We start from the raw sequence: 16,843 nt of genomic DNA, 5'->3' as shown, positions 1-16,843 counted from the left end.
TATGTCACCTATGATCACATTTACACTGCTCCTGGTGATAGGTTTTGATACTTTCTGCAGGTATTATGGCAATACACAGTATAATCACTATCTTATTATGTTTACAGTGTAATCAGATGAATAGCCTAATAAAACTTTGACAGGGCTTCCAACCTCATTGCTTTGCGATCAGAACACTTGTTGTTTTTTCAAATCAATATTAATTGGATTCTCAAGATTGCCTTGGCCAATATATCCGCACTAGACCTCTTCGGTCTGAGGAACTGGCAGTGTTACAGGTGCCGCACATTCCTTCCCCTGAAAAGTATCTTGGGAACTGTAGTTTAACCCCTCACAGAACTACAGTTCCCAGCACCCTTCGCAAATTACAGCTCCCAGGATTCTTGTTGGGGAGGTTGCTTTAAATGAACGTTGCGTACATACCATATCAGCCTGAGAATTCCTGAGAATGATATCTTATTGAAGACAGCATCTGGCCACATCCACAATATTCTCCCTTGCATTCTTGTTACTCGCCTTGGGGAAACCTTTGTTATGCAAAGATGGGTCATAAATCTTGGTTAAGAGACTGAGCTATGTATCAGGAAGTCTCCACTTTGAATCTCACTCCTGTCCTTGTCTCACTAGCTGGCCTTAGGCAATCTAAACTGTCTCGGCCCTATTACAGATGGGGGTTAATAATGTTGATTTACCTTCTAGGCGTGTTGTCAGGATTACAAACAGGGTGCATATGAAGAGCTCTGAACACCTGAAAGCACAGTACAATTGTTATTGTTAAGATAAAGAGGCTGGGGAAAACTTCTGCCTGAGGCTTTGGTTCTCTCCCAGACTGTCTGGGCTGTTGCAGAGAATCTGTTTATTAAGCATTTGTCCCAATCTGTTTGCAATAATAATAATAATCAAAAATGCATGGAGATTGATATGAGGTCACTGTTTGGGTTTTTTGAAGATAATTTTGTTTTGGATATTTTTATTTTAACCTCTGTATCTGTATTTGATCTGAAACTTTTTTAATATATGGATTTTTTTGTTGCTGGTGTTTTTATTGTTAAATCCTTTCAATATGTTTTTATAAAGTAACGGGGTTCGCGGGTGGAAATGAATGAATAGCATCCCATGATCACATACTTCCCTTTGCATTTTCCCATCACTTTTCTTAGCACAAAATTTCTGTGTGGGCAGTTGTGTGTGCTAAGTTGGAAGTAGGGTTGTTGTGCAAGAGTGCCAAATTCATTTTAAGTGTGCAAACCAGTTTTGCTGGTATATAAGTGATTCAATACAGTTGCAGTCTAGAAGGGACCTGCAGCCCTATAGCATTTCTGAGGCATTGCCATTCCTCTCTTTGCTGTTAGTATAAATGAAACTGTGCTTCCACATGATACTTGGCTGAGTATAATAAATGTAAAGGGACCCCTGACCATTAGGTCCAGTCGTGGCCGACTCTGGGGTTGCGGCGCTCATCTCGCTTTATTGGCCAAGGGAGCCGGCGTACAGCTTCCGGGTCATGTGGCCAGCATGACTAAGCCGCTTCTGACGAACCAGAGCAGCACACGGAAACACCGTTTACCTTCCCGCCAGAGCGGTACCTATTTATCTACTTGCACTTTGATGTGCTTTCAAACTGCTAGGTTGGCAGGAGCAGGGACCGAACAACAGGAGCTCACCCCATCGCGGGGATTTGAACCGCTGGTACCTTCTGATTGGCAAGCCCTAGGCTCTGTGGTTTAACCCACAGCGCCACCCGCATCTCCAGGCTGAGTATACACCATACATTTAAAGCACATTGTTTCCCCCCAAAGAATCCTGGGAATTGTAGTTTACCCTTCCAGACTCCCTGGCCTTCCGGAAACCTGCCGTTTAATTCACAGTTTCCTTTCTTTCTCATCCACAGCTGTTGCCAAAACAGACCTCAAATTATTCAGTTGTTTCTTCTCTGCAGCCGTAGAACCCTCCGCTGTTCATTCATCCATTTTAAGAAGTTTAATTTCCATTAGCACGCTTGTGCTTGGGGGTGTAGGGGAAATGAATTTAAAAAGTAATAATTGCACACACACTTTTAAAAGGAGATGAGATCACAAAGGAGGAGCAGAAGGCAAAATGGAGCTATGGGTTGCCTAGCGTTACATGGTAATGAACCCGGGAAACTCTGCACAGAAAAAAGCAGGGCTTCACCTATTACAACGCCAACGTCCTAGAATTGTGCGCTGCACTGAAAGTGCTTTGCAAGTCTGCACTGGGCAGGCTGGCAGCTGCAATTACATTTGAAATCAGAGAAAATCAGAGCAAACCAAGTATTTAAAAAGGAAGGCGAAAGCGGTGCCGTGATTTTGGAAGTTGCATCACTGGGATACTCTGCAATCCCTGACAGAGAGAATGAATGAATGGCGTCTGGAGAAAACGGCTTGTGTGAAATCAGTGAGGAAAGAGGGGAAGGGCTGGTCCTTCAGGGCTAGAGCAGGAAATTTGCCTGCAAAAGTTCCCAGGTTCAGTTCCTGCCCATCTCCCTGTAGCACTGGGAAAGCTCCCCTCTTCTTCCTGAAACTGGAGACTCTGTTGAAAATGCAGAGCGAGGTGGACCAGGGGTCTGGTTATCAGAGGAGATGGTCCAGATAGACCAGGGGTCTGATTCAACAGGAGACAGGCTCCTGTTACGTTATAGCCACCCATGACCTTCACTTGTCCCTTCAGGCGAGGATCGGAAGCGTAGAGAACAGAGGAACTTGCAAGATGTGTGCGTAACAGTCCCTTCCTTCTGCAATCTTTGCCCTTCCCTTAGCCTACGTTAATACACATGCATACCTTTGCTTCCCCTTCCCTTTCTTATTCCTCATTTGGAAAGAAACTGCCCTGAGGAGAGAAGTCATCCCGCAAGGTATTTCAAAGCCCCAAGCACAATTGCCCTCTTGTACAAGTCTAGTTCCTCCCTAGGACTGGGGAAAGCTGCAGAAAACTGATCTAGTCTTTGGGCCCCTCCAGGCAGCCTCTCTCATGTGTCGCCCAGCTGATTTGCACTCCTGGTGCTCTCAGGGTGGTCACATGGGCTCCTGCATTGAAATTGGTTTGTACCCTCCTGGGACAAGGCATAAACAGCCATCTGTGCATGGTCTGTAGCTTCCAGAAAATACAGTTGTACCTTGGAAGTCAAGCAGTCTAGTTCTCGAAGGTTTTGGCTCCCGAATGATCAAAACCTGGAAGTGACTGTTCTGGTTTTCAAACGTTCTTTTGGAAGCCAAACATCTGACATGTTCAGTTTTTCTCTGAATGAGCACAAGGTCTTTACACCAGTAGCAGCGCCTGAGGGGGCAAAGATTGTAGGCTGCAGGTGGGTGTACAAACTTAAACCTCTGGTGACAGGAAAGTACAAATACAAAGCTCGTTTAGTGGCTCAAGGATACTCTCAGAGGCCTGGAAAAGATTATGACGAGACTTTTTCCCCTACTGCTAAGGCGGAAAGTGTAAGGTTGATTCTAACGCTTGGAGCAAAGAGAAAACTTCTGTTAAACCATTGGCAAAGACAAAGAACAAGCAAATGTGCAAGAGTTTAGGTTTGCTGGAAAAATAATCTCCTACATAGGTGTTATTTGATGTTAATTGTCCAGCAGAATCTGTGAGGGGGTGTTCAGTTTCTGTTAATTGATTCTCATGGAAACTTACAGATTCTGGCTTCACACAATTAACTCAAGGCAGTGTCAATTTACTCTTGGCAGAAGGCCAAGGTCTGCTTGACCTAGAAACTACTTACTCTGATTGGTTAACGACCAGCACTCAACTCTGTTATCTGGGAATGCTAGCACAGTGTGTGGTAGGTGTGTTAGGAGTAGGAGTTCTGTGTATGGTTAAGAGAGAGAGAGAAAGGAAGGATTTATTTTGCTTTATTTTGTATGCAGAAACTCTGCTGTTTTCTTTTCCTTTTTAATAAATCCTGTAAATAGTTATTCCGAGTCTAGCTGACTAGTCATTTCCACCTCAACTAGCTTCTTTGCTGTGCAGGAAAACTCTGCTACGTTTGGGCTAAAGCCATTAGAGCTATGCCTGACACTTCAAAGTTCCATGATGACAGGGCTTCCCGGCTTCTGATTGGCTGCAGGAATTTCCTGCAGCCAATCAGAAGCCACACTTTGATTTTCAACCATTTTGGAAGCCGAACAGACTTCCGGAACGGATTCCATTTGACTTCCAAGTCAAATGGAATGCCAAAACTTTTCATACAAGAAATGTTCTGTTTGGGGTGTGGGTGTGGGTGTTTTCTTTTACTACCACCTCTGATGCGCTAATGGCGCCACGGCAGTGTGAAGAACAGTGTGTGCTTCTTTGTGACATAAGCCACTCCCTTCTTGTTGATGCTGTTTTTGTGGAACCCAGGGCACAGTAATCACAGCCTGAATGTTAAAATGGCAAAATGAAAGTATGATGCAGGCATGATGTGATAGTGCAAACTACTTATGCTTAAATGGGGGGGGGGATATGTATGTGGCACCCGCTCTCTTTAGCTGTTTGGCTCTGGATACAGCAGCTTTGCTTGTGTCCGGAGTGTCAAGGAGAACCTTTGTGGTTGGTTGACCCTCTTAGGTTTTGTTTTGCTCTGGAATGGGAGTTTGAATAAAAGGGAGGGAGCGCTTTGGAGGGAGCGTTTTGGGTGCAGCCCAAACAGGATACATGTACACACAGAATGAGGGGACACGGGTTGCGCTATGGTCTAAACCACTGAGCCTCTTGGGCTTTCTGATCAGAAGGTCAGCAGTTTGAATCCCTGAGATAGGGTGAGTTCCCGTTGCTCTGTCCCAGCTCCTGCCAACCTAGCAGTTCGAAAGCACACTAGTGCGAGTAGATAGATACCGCTGCAGCGGGAAGGTAAACGGCGTTTCCGTGCGCTCTGGTTTCTGTCACAGTGTCCCATTGTGCCAGAGGTGGTTTAGTCATGCTGGCCACATGACCTGGAAACCTGTCTGTGGATGAAGGCTGGCTCCCTCGGCCTGAAAGTGAGATGCGTGCCGCAACCCCATAGTCGCCTTTGACTGGACTTAACCATCCAGGGGTCCTTTACCTTTTACCTTTTTACACACAGAGTGAGGAGAGGACTGTGTAAGTGTGTATATTGATAGATAAATTGAGGGGGGGTGCCAGTGTATCAGCAGATTGTTAGCTGCTCTGAGAATGTCAGAGGAGTAAAACCTACACCAATCTGGAGTGGAGTCCCTAAGATGGTTGGATGGTGCCTTGTACACCTCCTTCCCTCAACTCCTGCAGCCAAGTTGGTGCCAAACATATTGTTCTGCTTTCCTTTGGACCACATTAGCAAGGCCGAGATTGGAGGGGGGGTTGTCATTGGGGCAGCCCAGGACCCTCATGCACCCAGGCTTGCACCCCGGGGAGGACACTTCGGTGCTGCTAACAAAGTGGTTTGACTTCACCCCAGGAGGCACACTCAGTTGCCAATAACAACGCACTGCTTTGGAGTATCAGCACCTCCCTTTTTGCTGTCCATGGCAGCCATTTTGTGCTGGCGCACCTGGCACATTTATCAATATATGAATACTGGCAATTCATTTTAAAAAAAACAACAATCACCCATAAAAGCACTGCCTGAAGGAATATTGGAAGTTACCTTTTAAAAATGTTTTCAAAAGTAAACTGAAGGCTGACATGTTTTCAAAAGTAAACTGGCATATGCCTCTACCAATGGAAGAGAAGGGGAAGAGGGGGAGATTTGCCATTTCGCCCTTTTAGCCCAAGCTCCCTATCCATTCTCTTCTGAAAGGTGCCACTTTGCAAGGGGCAAGGGGAGGCGCTGAAACACACCAAATCACTACTAGGAAATGCAGGGGGATTCCTTCTTCTATCAGCACCGCCAGCTTTCAAATGACAGCAGCAAAATCGCTAGGTGTGTGGTAACAATTGGCTCGCTCTCTTCTCCCCCCCCCCCCATATGCTCAAAGCAAGGCAGGCATGCCTGCGCAGATCCTCCCCACATATGAATGACTCTCCATCCAGGTATCATGGTGTGTTTCTGCTGCAAAAGTGTTCTTTTTTCCTCCTCGGCACATAGATTGTTAGTCATTGTGGTGGTTTCTCCTGTGGTTGCCCCACACAAAGCCACCATTCATCCACAGGAATGCCCAAATGCTTTCATTCTTACATAAGCACTGAGAGCACCTGGGGGGAGGGGTTCATTGAAAAACTGTAGTTTCACCTCTTTTTTTTTTTTTAGTCCACGGCTCCCTTGACCCAACTACATTCTTTCTGCAGCACCCCTGTGGGGCTCAGGAACCTAGTTATGTCAGCCCTTGCCTGCAGAGCCTGCAGCCCCTTAAAGGTAAAGGTAAAGGGACCCCTGACCATTAGGTCCAGTCATGGCAGACTCTGGGGTTGCAGTGCTCATCTCACCTTATTGGCCGAGGGAGCCGGCGTACAGCTTATGGGGTCATGTGGCCAGCATGACTAAGCCGCTTCTGGCGAACCAGAGCAGCACACAGAAACGCCTTGGGGAGTGTTCCCTCAGCCTCCTCTCTTCTCCCCTCTCCTTACGAGTCCTCTGGGTGGCTGCAGCTGCCACCCCTGGTCTCTTGAGCTACCCCGTTCCTGTCCTAAAGAGAGGTGCCTCCTCACACTGCCCCACAGGGGCCTGGGAAGCACCCCCTGGCCAGCCCCAGAGGCACCATTCGCTTGGGGAGCTTGTAGCCAGAGCTGCTGCAACAAACAGCTGTGCAGGCCTCTGGGAGGCAGAAATGTGAGAGGGCATCAGAGGAGGGAGGGAAGGAAAGAGAGACAGAGGCCAGTGTTGCCCGCGGCACCCCTAACCATCATTCAAGGCACCCCAGGGTGCCAGGGCACACTGGTTGAAAACAACTATTATAGGGGCTCGCGGGCACGGAGGCAGGTAACAAAAGAAGTTGAATATCACCACTCTAGGCAGGGCATTACTGCAAGATCAAACCAATCCATTCTGAAGGAAATCAGCCCTGAATGCTCACTGGAAGGACAGATCATGAAGCTGAGGCTCCAATACTTTGGCCACCTCATGAGAAGAGAAGACTCCCTTGAAAAGACCCTGATGTTGGGAAAGATGGAGGGCACAAGGAGAAGGGGACGACAGAGGACGAGATGATGGGACAGTGTTCTTGAAGCTACCAGCATGAGTTTGACCAAACTGCGGGAGGCAGTGGAAGACAGAAGTGCCTGGCGTGCTCTGGTCCATGGGGTCACAAAGATTTGGACACGCCTAAACGACTAAACAACAAGGCAGGGCATCATAAACATGGGATATGTCTTGTTTGTCTTTGCAGAATGTCATATAGGTAGAGCAAAGGGGAGTAACAGATCCCCTGTGTTTCAGTCCACATGCGATCAGACTTTAGGATAGGGGTTTGGCCAGATATTCTTCATGTGAATCCCCCTGACAGAGCAGGGAAAATCACTCTAGACATTGTAAGAAAGTGGGCAGGTTCCTGTGTGTGTGAGTCTGAGATCCAGGCAGGACTTTGGGGCAGGAGACCAGGGCCCTGTTCAGCAAAATGCGCAGAGGGACCCTCAAATGCAGGAAAGCTGACTTACCATATTTGGGAGAACTACCCATTACCGCCTGCTCTATAAGACCATTAAATCTAAAATTACCTAACAGCACCACTGTGTGTGATGATGTTAAATATAGTTATGTGCATCTATTCTGTGCAACATGAAAAGAAAAAAAACACTATAGTGGTCAGTCTATAAATATGTCAGAAGGAAGCCACTATGAATGAAGGAATTATGGAAGAAGGCTTTATTTGGTCTTCTTAATGCCCACAAATAGATTTAAAACGAGGAAGAAGGGACCGTGTGATGCAGCTATTTCAGGCAAGGATGGCTGTCATTGTTACAGCACACTGCATGTCATAGGCACAAAAACTGTCAACACAGCCCTTAAGAAATTGTGAACTTAAAGGAAGAAGACAACCCACACAGTTCTTCTGAAGGAAGGCAGGGCCTGAAATGTTCAGAAGTTAAAAGAATAGCCTGTTCCCTCTTCCTTTGCCCTTTCCTTTTCTCTTTTCCTAATAAACAGCTACAATAATTACACAGGGGGCATTTTCAATCAAAGTTCAGCTCTTGTAAAAATGCAATTTCACGTGTATCTCTTTTGAAGCAAGCCCCGCTGAGTTCAATGTGGGGTTTATTCCTACATAAATGTTGTTGTTATTTATTAGACTTATACAGTGCTTTTTTTTCTTTAAAAAATGTTTTGGGGTACACTCATTTTGACTCAAGAAAATCACCATTTTATAGTTCCAAATCAGAAAAAATAAATACAGTAAATGGACAAACGTACAAGGAACATTCATTACACCGGGAAAGGAAATGAAGCTGCCATTGGAGGTGGTAACAATGAAACTGACCAACCACCGTGCTAGATTCCAACTCCTACTTCACATGTTAAGTGCTCGCCTCCGTCTGAGACTCAGGAAACACTGTGACAGAAAATGAGGCCGCCATTGCGGGGCGGGTAGCGGCGGAACTGACAATTCACTGCTAATTTAAAAATTATTTTTAGTTTCCTCTCCCCATTAGATTCACAAAATGTTTAGGGGTATGCGTCCCCCTGCATCTTCCCAGGAAAAAAAAAGCACTGGATTTATATACCGCCTTTCATCAAAAGATCGCAGGGCGGTTCACAACATGAAAACACGAGACAAATGCACAAATAAATAGTTAAAACAGAAAAAAGCAAAACAATAACCCCTCCATAAGCACATTTAAAATATGTCTTTCTTTAATAAAGGGGAAAAGGGTGTCTAAAAAGGGGCTGTGTATACACCATACATTTAAAAGATCTAGAGCAAACCCAGATTGATAGAAACTGTAGTTTACCCCTCACAGTTCTCAGTACCCACAATTCTTTTTTGGGAGGTGGGGAAAGGAAATGTGCTTTAAATGTGTGGTTCCTCCACAGCCAATGATTCATAGGAATCCTGCTCCTTCCATAAGCGCTATTGCTACAGAAGTGTTTTGTCAGGGTGACTGGAATGTGCTTTGCATCATGGGCATTAGGTGGAAGTACCAATTATTCAGAAGCCTTGATAACAGCAAACACAGTCTAGGGAAGTGGAACTGGAGAGTTGGGTTATCTCTGGGCAAAGAGCCATTTCCACTCCGCAAAGCTCCAACCCTTCCCAAAAGCTATCTTTGCAACAGCAGACTGTTTAGGGCAGAGCTTTCCAAACTTTCCATGTTGGTGACACACCTCTTAGACATGCACCATTTTGCGCCCCAGTAATTTGGTTTCACTGGCAAACCGGACCTTAAACTAATCCCTTTCCAGCTCCAGAAGGGATGCGGGGAGCGTTTGTGCGACACGCTAAGGTATTGTGGCACACAATTTGGAAAGCTCTGCTTTAGGGTGACAAGAAGAGGGGCATTGCACGACTGCCCTCCAGGCCTATACAGTTTTTTGTTTTAAATGAAAATCACCGAAGGGAATGTGGAGAACTGAACTTAAAAGACTGAAAAAATGAGATACGGAGAGAAGCAAAATTGACAAGATTCTTCCATCCATAATGTTGCCATTCCTGGGAATACAGTGGTACCTCAGGTTACATACACTTCAGGTTACACACTCCGCTAACCCAGAAATAGTGCTTCAGGTTAAGAACTTTGCTTCAGGATAAGAACAGAAATCGGGCTCCAGCAGCACGGCAGCAGCAGGAGGTCCCATTAGCTAAAGTGGTGCTTCAGGTTAAGAACAGTTTCAGGTTAAGAACGGACCTCCGGAACAAATTAAGTACTTAACCTGAGGTACCACTGTATGAGCTTTCTGTGCAAACTGATATTTGTAGGACTAGGCATTCTTCAAATCTTTGTTACTTTCAGTCATAGAGAAGAATAAAAGGATACCATTTGTGTGATTATAGATGATGAAATTGGTGTAAACTGTTTTATCCTTTGTGCATTTTGCAGGGTGTATTTCTCACTCACTCACTCACTCTCACTCTCTTTCACACACACACACACACACACACACACACACACTACACCTGGGAAATCCCCATCGAATGACTCAGCACAGTATTCCTATTGCCCGCCTTTTGCTTCAGCCTAAGTATTTCACTGTAGCACGTTTCACACACATTGCAGCATTTCAGAAGAAAGGAAACTTGGCCACTCATCCCTGGTGTTTCAGAATTTGCATCATAGATGATGTGTCTCTTAAAGTTTCACCTGCTCCTGTTCATTAATGTTTAAGCAGCAAGGAAGGTTGACTTGAAAGGTGAGGCTTGCAAGAAGCTGTCAGCACTCACAAAAGAATCTCGCCCCAAGGGCAGTAAAGAAAGAGCTGAAAACACAGGGCACAAACACACCCTCTCTGCAACAACAAATTGCAAGGGGGGAAAGCATGATGAAAAAAAAATAGGCTGTTTCCAGATGGGCGACTACTACTAACAGTGCTCTTTAGCTGTAAGCTGTAAGCGGAATTGCTTTCCCACAATGTAGAACAGGGGTCAACAAACCTTTTCAGCAGGGGGCCGGTCCACTGTCCCTCAGACCTTGTGGGGGGCCGGACTATATTTTTTTGGGGGGGGGGGGAATGAACAAATACCTGTGCCCCACAAATAACCCAGAGATGCATTTCAAATAAAAGGACACATTCTACTCATGTAAGAACACGCTGATTCCCGGACCATTCACGGGCTGGATTTAGAAGGCGATTGGGCAGGATCTGGCCCCAGGGCCTTCGTTTGCCTACCCATGATGTAGAGGGTATATTCATCTCGCTACATTCAATCCACACCAAGGGGCAGGACAGTTTTGTTTTATGTGACCCCCTGAATTTATACTGTTCTGCTCCATTTGGAAATGTGTTGGTTCCCTTGGTTTTATAAACTCATCCTCAGTGCCCCCTAACCTATAAAAAAACATGATTCACAATAGCTGTTTGCACAACCCGCTAAAGATAATAACACAATAAAATTCATAACAGGAAGAATTAAGTGCAAAAATCCATTTAGTTTCATTAATTCAACAAAGCTGGTGAATTGGATCCAGCGATACCAGCTTTTCAAAGTTGGATAGTCCTTTATACTTCCAGCACCCTCCTGGGTAACCCCACTGGCCCCCAGGGGGCAGTAGCACCCACTTTGGGAACCATTGGTCTGTATGCTGTGCCACTGTAACCAGCCCTACAACCTGTTGAGGAAAGTCGGGTAAGAAATTATACTAAATAAGTAGCTGTAGGTGAGGAAGATCTAGTTCATTCACGCAGCCATTTCAAACTCAGCACACCTTCATGATAACCTTTGAGGTGGACACCACTTTATCAGACTTTTTGGTTGTTTGTTTATGCCAGTCTTTTAATTAATTAATGCCCCAGTGCTTTTCCAGCTGTAGTGTTTTAATAAACAAACAAAAATATTAGTGGCATAACAGCACTATAGCACTCATCTACATGGCAACACTATCATGCTCATTATAGCTCAGTTGGTTAGCATGTGGTGCTGATAACGGCAAGGTTGCAGGTTCGATCCCCCTATGGGGCAGCTGCACATTCCTGCATTGCAAGGGGTTGGACTAGATGATCCTCAGGGTCCCTTCCAACTCTATCAAAGTTAAAAAGAGAGAGAAATTACTTTTTGACCAGGTGGCTAATGGCAGTGACTGGAAAGGCTACCAGGTCCATTTCCAAGCAGAATTCAATACCTTTTTAATAAAATATATTACATTTGTATCCCACCATTCCTCCAAAGAGTGATGTACACAGTTCTGCCCCTCATTTCATCCTGGCAACAACCCCTTCAGATCACCGTGGGCAAGTGTCTTCAGCAATTTATTTCCTGTATGGCTACACTTTAAGCTTACATAACAAAACAGATGTGGGACGCGGGTGGCGCTGTGGTCTAAACCACAGAGCCTAGGGCTTGCCGATCAGAAGGTCGGCAGTTTGAATCCCCACGACGGGGTGAGCTCCCGTTGCTCGGTCCCTGTTCCTGCCAACCTAGCAGTTCAAAAGCATGTCAAAGTGCAAGTAGATAAATAGGCACCACTCCGGCGGGAAGGTAAATGGCGTTTCCATGCGCTGCTCTGGTTCGCCAGAAGTGGCTTAGTCAGGCTGGCCACATGACCCAGAAGCTGTACGCCGGCTCCCTCGGCCAATAAAGCAAGATGAGCGCCGCAACCCCAGTCTCATCTGCGACTGGACTTAACAGTCTGGGGTCCCTTTCCCTTTAACAAAGCAGATAAGCTGTGCAGGGCTGTTTACTTAACAAAAGAGCTGGGTCCAGCTATGTCAGCAGTCCCCTTTTTCTGCAGATTCCTATTTTGCAGAGGTAAAAATGACAGGATTAGAAGGGACCCCAGAAACCTAAGTCATCTAACCCCAATTTCATTACATACACACTGCCATCGAAGGAGGGAGGACCGCACAAAACCATCACATACAGAGCAATTTGCAGCATTTGTGCGAGTGTAGTTTGAAAAGAAGTTTGCAATTCTGGAAGGAACATAAAGAAAATTCACTGATATTAGCACAACAAGGAACACAACTGAAATGAAAAGTGGCAATAGTGTGCATTTAATTATGAGGCTTTGCATTGCCCAGAAACCAAATATGATTTTGAATTCCTCTTCCTCTTTCTCCTCCTCTTTCTCCATCATATCTCCTCTTGACATGTTCCAATACAAGGCTGGCTGGCATGATTCAGCACAATGTGATGGATCATTTGACTCTGTGGGGAACAACATGCAGTAATGAAGGAATGTTTTATTTCCTCATTTTCTTTTTATCTAGAAAGCCTCTTACATAACTTCATACTGGGTGAAACGTGCCCAGGAGTCACAGAGGCCCTTTTCCTTTGTTTATGGGGCTGCCTCAATCTGGCCAAAATGGAGCCTTGTCTCACTGTGGTCTAAGACCGTCGGAAGCCTGGGATAGTGACATCTGTCATCAGGTTGCTTTAAGGCAGGGGAACCTGTGACCCAAATGTTGTTGGACTCTCAGCTCCCATCAGCCCCAGCGGACATAGCCAGCAGTCAGGGATGATGGGAGTTGTAGTCCAACAACATCTGGAGGACCAGGGGGAAGAGGGACCACACCTTTGTCATACAATTCCCATTCAGGTGAGCTGCGTTTCAGTCCTGGTTGGTGCTATCCTATCCCCAACAAGGGGCCGCATCTTTTGGAAGGTAACCAAAGGCCTGTAGTTCAGTGGGAGAACACATGCATTCATGCAGAAGGCCTCAGGCTCGGGCTCCAGCATCTCTAGGTACAGTCAGAAATGCCCCCTATCTGAAATCAGCTGCTGGCAGTCAAAACACAGGTGCCCCCGCTCTTACAAGCATTTGACTTGAATGTGACCCTATATACGTGCAGCACCAGCAAATAATTAAATAAAATTATTTTTTTAAAAGGTGAGGAAAGGGCCAAAATGACCCCCCAAAAGAGCAGGAAAATTGCAAAAATGGTGCAAAGAGAGCAGGAAAACGGCTAACAATCCCAGGAGCTTTTGCACCAACCGTTGAGGCCTATGGAATTTGAGAAAGGAGGTTTTCAGGGAGTGACTGTGGTGGAGTTTGGCAGATTTTTGTGGATTTGGTTTCCAGAAGTTTAGAGGGGGTTCACAAGCTTTTTAGATGGTGTTCCCAACTATACATGAGTTCGTGTATACATGCATTATCCGGGAACATATCCCTGCATAGGAGATGACTGCAGTATAGACCTGGTCCCTACCGCCCACTAGTGGGCGTTTCAGGATTCTAGGTGGGCAGTAGGGGGTTCTACGGCACAAGCTTAATCCTCCTTCCATTGAGCCCTGGTGGGCGGTAAGGAAATTTTTCCATCAAGAAAGATGCATTAGTGGGTGGTAGGTATAAAAAGGTTGACTACCCCTGATGTAGACAAGAGAACGGAATGAGAACTATAGCCTAATTGAGCCTGAGGCATCTTCCAGTGCTCCTAACCCATTTAACTCAAGTTCACCTGACCTTCCTCGATACATTTATCCATCACACAAATACCACCCCCTTCCTTAGAAGAGTTCAAAGCAGCTCCTGCTGCCTTCTCAGTCAGTCTCCCCATGAGGCAACTTGTGGGCCCAGACCTGCTTAGAACCAGCTGCAAAACCAAGTAAAGCATGTACAGTCTGTCTTCTGGCCCAATGCAATTATTGTCGTTGTTTAGTCGTTCAGTCGTGTCCGACTCTTCGTGACCCCATGGACCAGAGCACGCCAGGCACTCCTGTCTTCCACTGCCTCCCGCAGTTTGGTCAGACTCATGTTTGTAGCTTCAAGAACACTGTCCAACCATCATGTCCTCTGTCGTCCCCTTCTCCTTGTGCCCTCCATCTTTCCCAACATCAGGGTCTTTTCCAGGGAGTCTTCTCATGAGGTGGCCAAAGTATTGGAGCCTCAGCTTCAGGATCTGTCCTTCCAGTGAGCACTCAGGGCTGATTTCCTTAAGAATGGATAGGTTTGATCTTCTTGCAGTCCCTGGGACTCTCAAGAGTCTCCTTCAACACCATAATTCAAAAGCATCAATTCTTTGGCGATCAGCCTTCTTTATGGTCCAGCTCTCACTTCCATACATCACTACTGGGAAGACCATGGCTTTAACATGCAATTCTTAGAAATGGCATAGGGAGGTATGGTGGAATTTCAGCTCTCCCATCTACTGGGCTTCTGAAATCTCAAGAAATCTTGTGTTACGGCAAACCAAACCACGTCTTTTTTGGTACATTTGCTTTGAGGCTTTGCATACTCCCGAGAAATATTTAAATTAATGGGTTTTCATATTTTATGCTTGTCACGGGCATGTGTTGAAACTTGCACCTCTCCATACCACCAAGTGCCAAAATGCCCACTTTTGCCAACCCTGGGTGGCTGTCCGCTTATTGTTTGAACCACACTGCCCTCTGGTGGCAAAAACATCCACGCACATAGCTGCCAGCAAAAGATGGGGATAGTTGAGATAACCTTCTTCAAGCAGAACAACTTACCTTCTTTGTTACCCTACTTAAAACATCTGCACCAACATATCTTCCTGTAACACTGATGTTACACCTGCATTTTGTGACATGGTCCTTCTTATGCAGAGACTGGTACCCAACATACAAAAGGCTTCCTGGGCCATAAATATGTATTTTTGGGTGGCAGGCAAAACACTTTCCTCTATAACCAGGCCTTTGACCTTTAACTATCTGTGGCCTTTTAGAAATGGTTGGGATGTTTTTAATGCAGTTCTCTTTCCTCTGGCGAGAGCCAGTGTGGTGTAGTGGTTAAGAGCGGTAGTCTCGTAATCTGGGGAACCGGGTTCGCGTCTCTGCTCCTCCACATGCAGCTGCTGGGTGACCTTGGGCCAGTCACACTTCTTTGAAATCTCTCAGCCCCACTCACCTCACAGAGTGTTTGTTGTGGGGGAGGAAGGGAAAGGAGAATGTTAGCCACTTTGAGACTCCTTCGGGTAGTGATAAAGCAGGATATCAAATCCAAACTCCTCTTCTTCTTCTAATGTATCTATGTAAGGTTTACTGTCTGGTTGTTAAGTCCCTTTGGGTTGCCCAGGGCAAGATAATAATAATAAACAATAGGATTGCTAGTTAAGGCAACAGTGTTTTTACCTATGAATGAAACTCAGAGAGAAGGAGCATATAAACCTGAACGTCTGTTACTGAATATAAATTCCACCACAGATTTTTTTACTGGAGAGCACACACCTGAATCAACATCTTGCAATGCACTGACAGCCCTTGGGGTTGGGGGGGGGGTCATTGCACTGTTAAATGCCTTCCCTTCATGCCTTCCCTTTTTGCTCTTGTCCAGGACGCACTAGTTTTCAGCTCTAGAGCATGCGGAAGGCCTTTTCTTTGCATGAGAAGCCACAGCCTTAAATGAAACAACAGGATTTCCAGGTTGGTTGGAATGGGTTGTAGACAAATAGGAACCCTTTGCATCTGTGGCCACCAAAATGAATCTTCGTACTTGTCCTATGGAATGCCCCATCAATAGGTTATTCTCGGCTAAACCCACACCTGGCACAGCCTTTGTGTTTTGCTTCTGCACCCATTCTTTTTGTACCTTTGTAAGGACACAGATTATGACAAAGATGTCCCAAAGCTTTCTGTGTGGACATAGATTCAGGTGTGGACACCCAGAGGTTCTTATTTAGTTTCACTGCCCTTTCTAGTAATAAATTGCTTTTATTGATTGCTTGTCTAAATTCAGTTTTTCATTATTATTGCAAACTAATATTTAATGGGTGGTTTGTTTTTGCTCATAAGCTGCTTTGAGTAGTTATTGGTAAAAGAAGAGAAATTTAAATTTAGAGAAATGTGGGAATGGGTTATAAGGAACTATTTCTCAGATTTGCCAAGGCATAGCTGCTCATAACACTTCCACAGCTATTATTCTTAGAAATGGGAGCGAAGTGCACTGTTTTCTGTACTATCTCCCGTTTCTGCAAACCGCAAACTGAAAGGGCTTCTGCAGAGTTTCGCTTCCACAATATGATGACAGAACCCTGGAAGAAAATTTCTTCTGCTGACGGATGCTGACCACAATTGAGGTTACGTTCTCTCCCGCTACTAATTAATGTGACTGGCACAGGTCCAATTGCAACCACATGGAGATTTCTGGACGCCAGATTGGCAACTGGAAAAAGCAAAATGTCACTTAGAGAAGGATCTGATTCTTTTCCCTTGAAGCTCGACTTAGTTTTATTCTGGCTTGTTTTATCCGATATTTTAATATGTTGTAAACCACTTTGAGATTTTTCCTTTAAAATATAAAGCAGTATAGAAATAAAATTAATAATAAGTTTCATTGCAAAAAGGAAAAAAAGTGCCTAGACATTCCGTTGTGACCACCACAACCTAGAATTCAGTTT

At 45.4% G+C, this 16,843-nt stretch overlaps 1 protein-coding gene across 1 annotated transcript in view; it reads left to right on the top strand.

Annotated features, from left to right (window-relative positions):
• PACC1 (proton activated chloride channel 1) overlaps positions 1–16,843 on the top strand; it is a 63,278-nt gene that overhangs the window by 17,840 nt on the left and 28,595 nt on the right. Inside the window, exon 2 of the mRNA XM_083433143.1 lies at positions 15,781–15,869. The gene's annotated coding sequence lies outside the window, so the exon portion shown is untranslated. The remainder of the gene's footprint in view (positions 1–15,780; positions 15,870–16,843) is intronic.

This window comes from Podarcis tiliguerta (genome assembly GCF_965153285.1).
Source record: "Podarcis tiliguerta genome assembly, chromosome: 3".
In the NCBI taxonomy this organism is placed as follows: Eukaryota; Metazoa; Chordata; class Lepidosauria; order Squamata; family Lacertidae; genus Podarcis; species Podarcis tiliguerta.
This window is presented reverse-complemented; position numbering and strand designations above follow the sequence as displayed.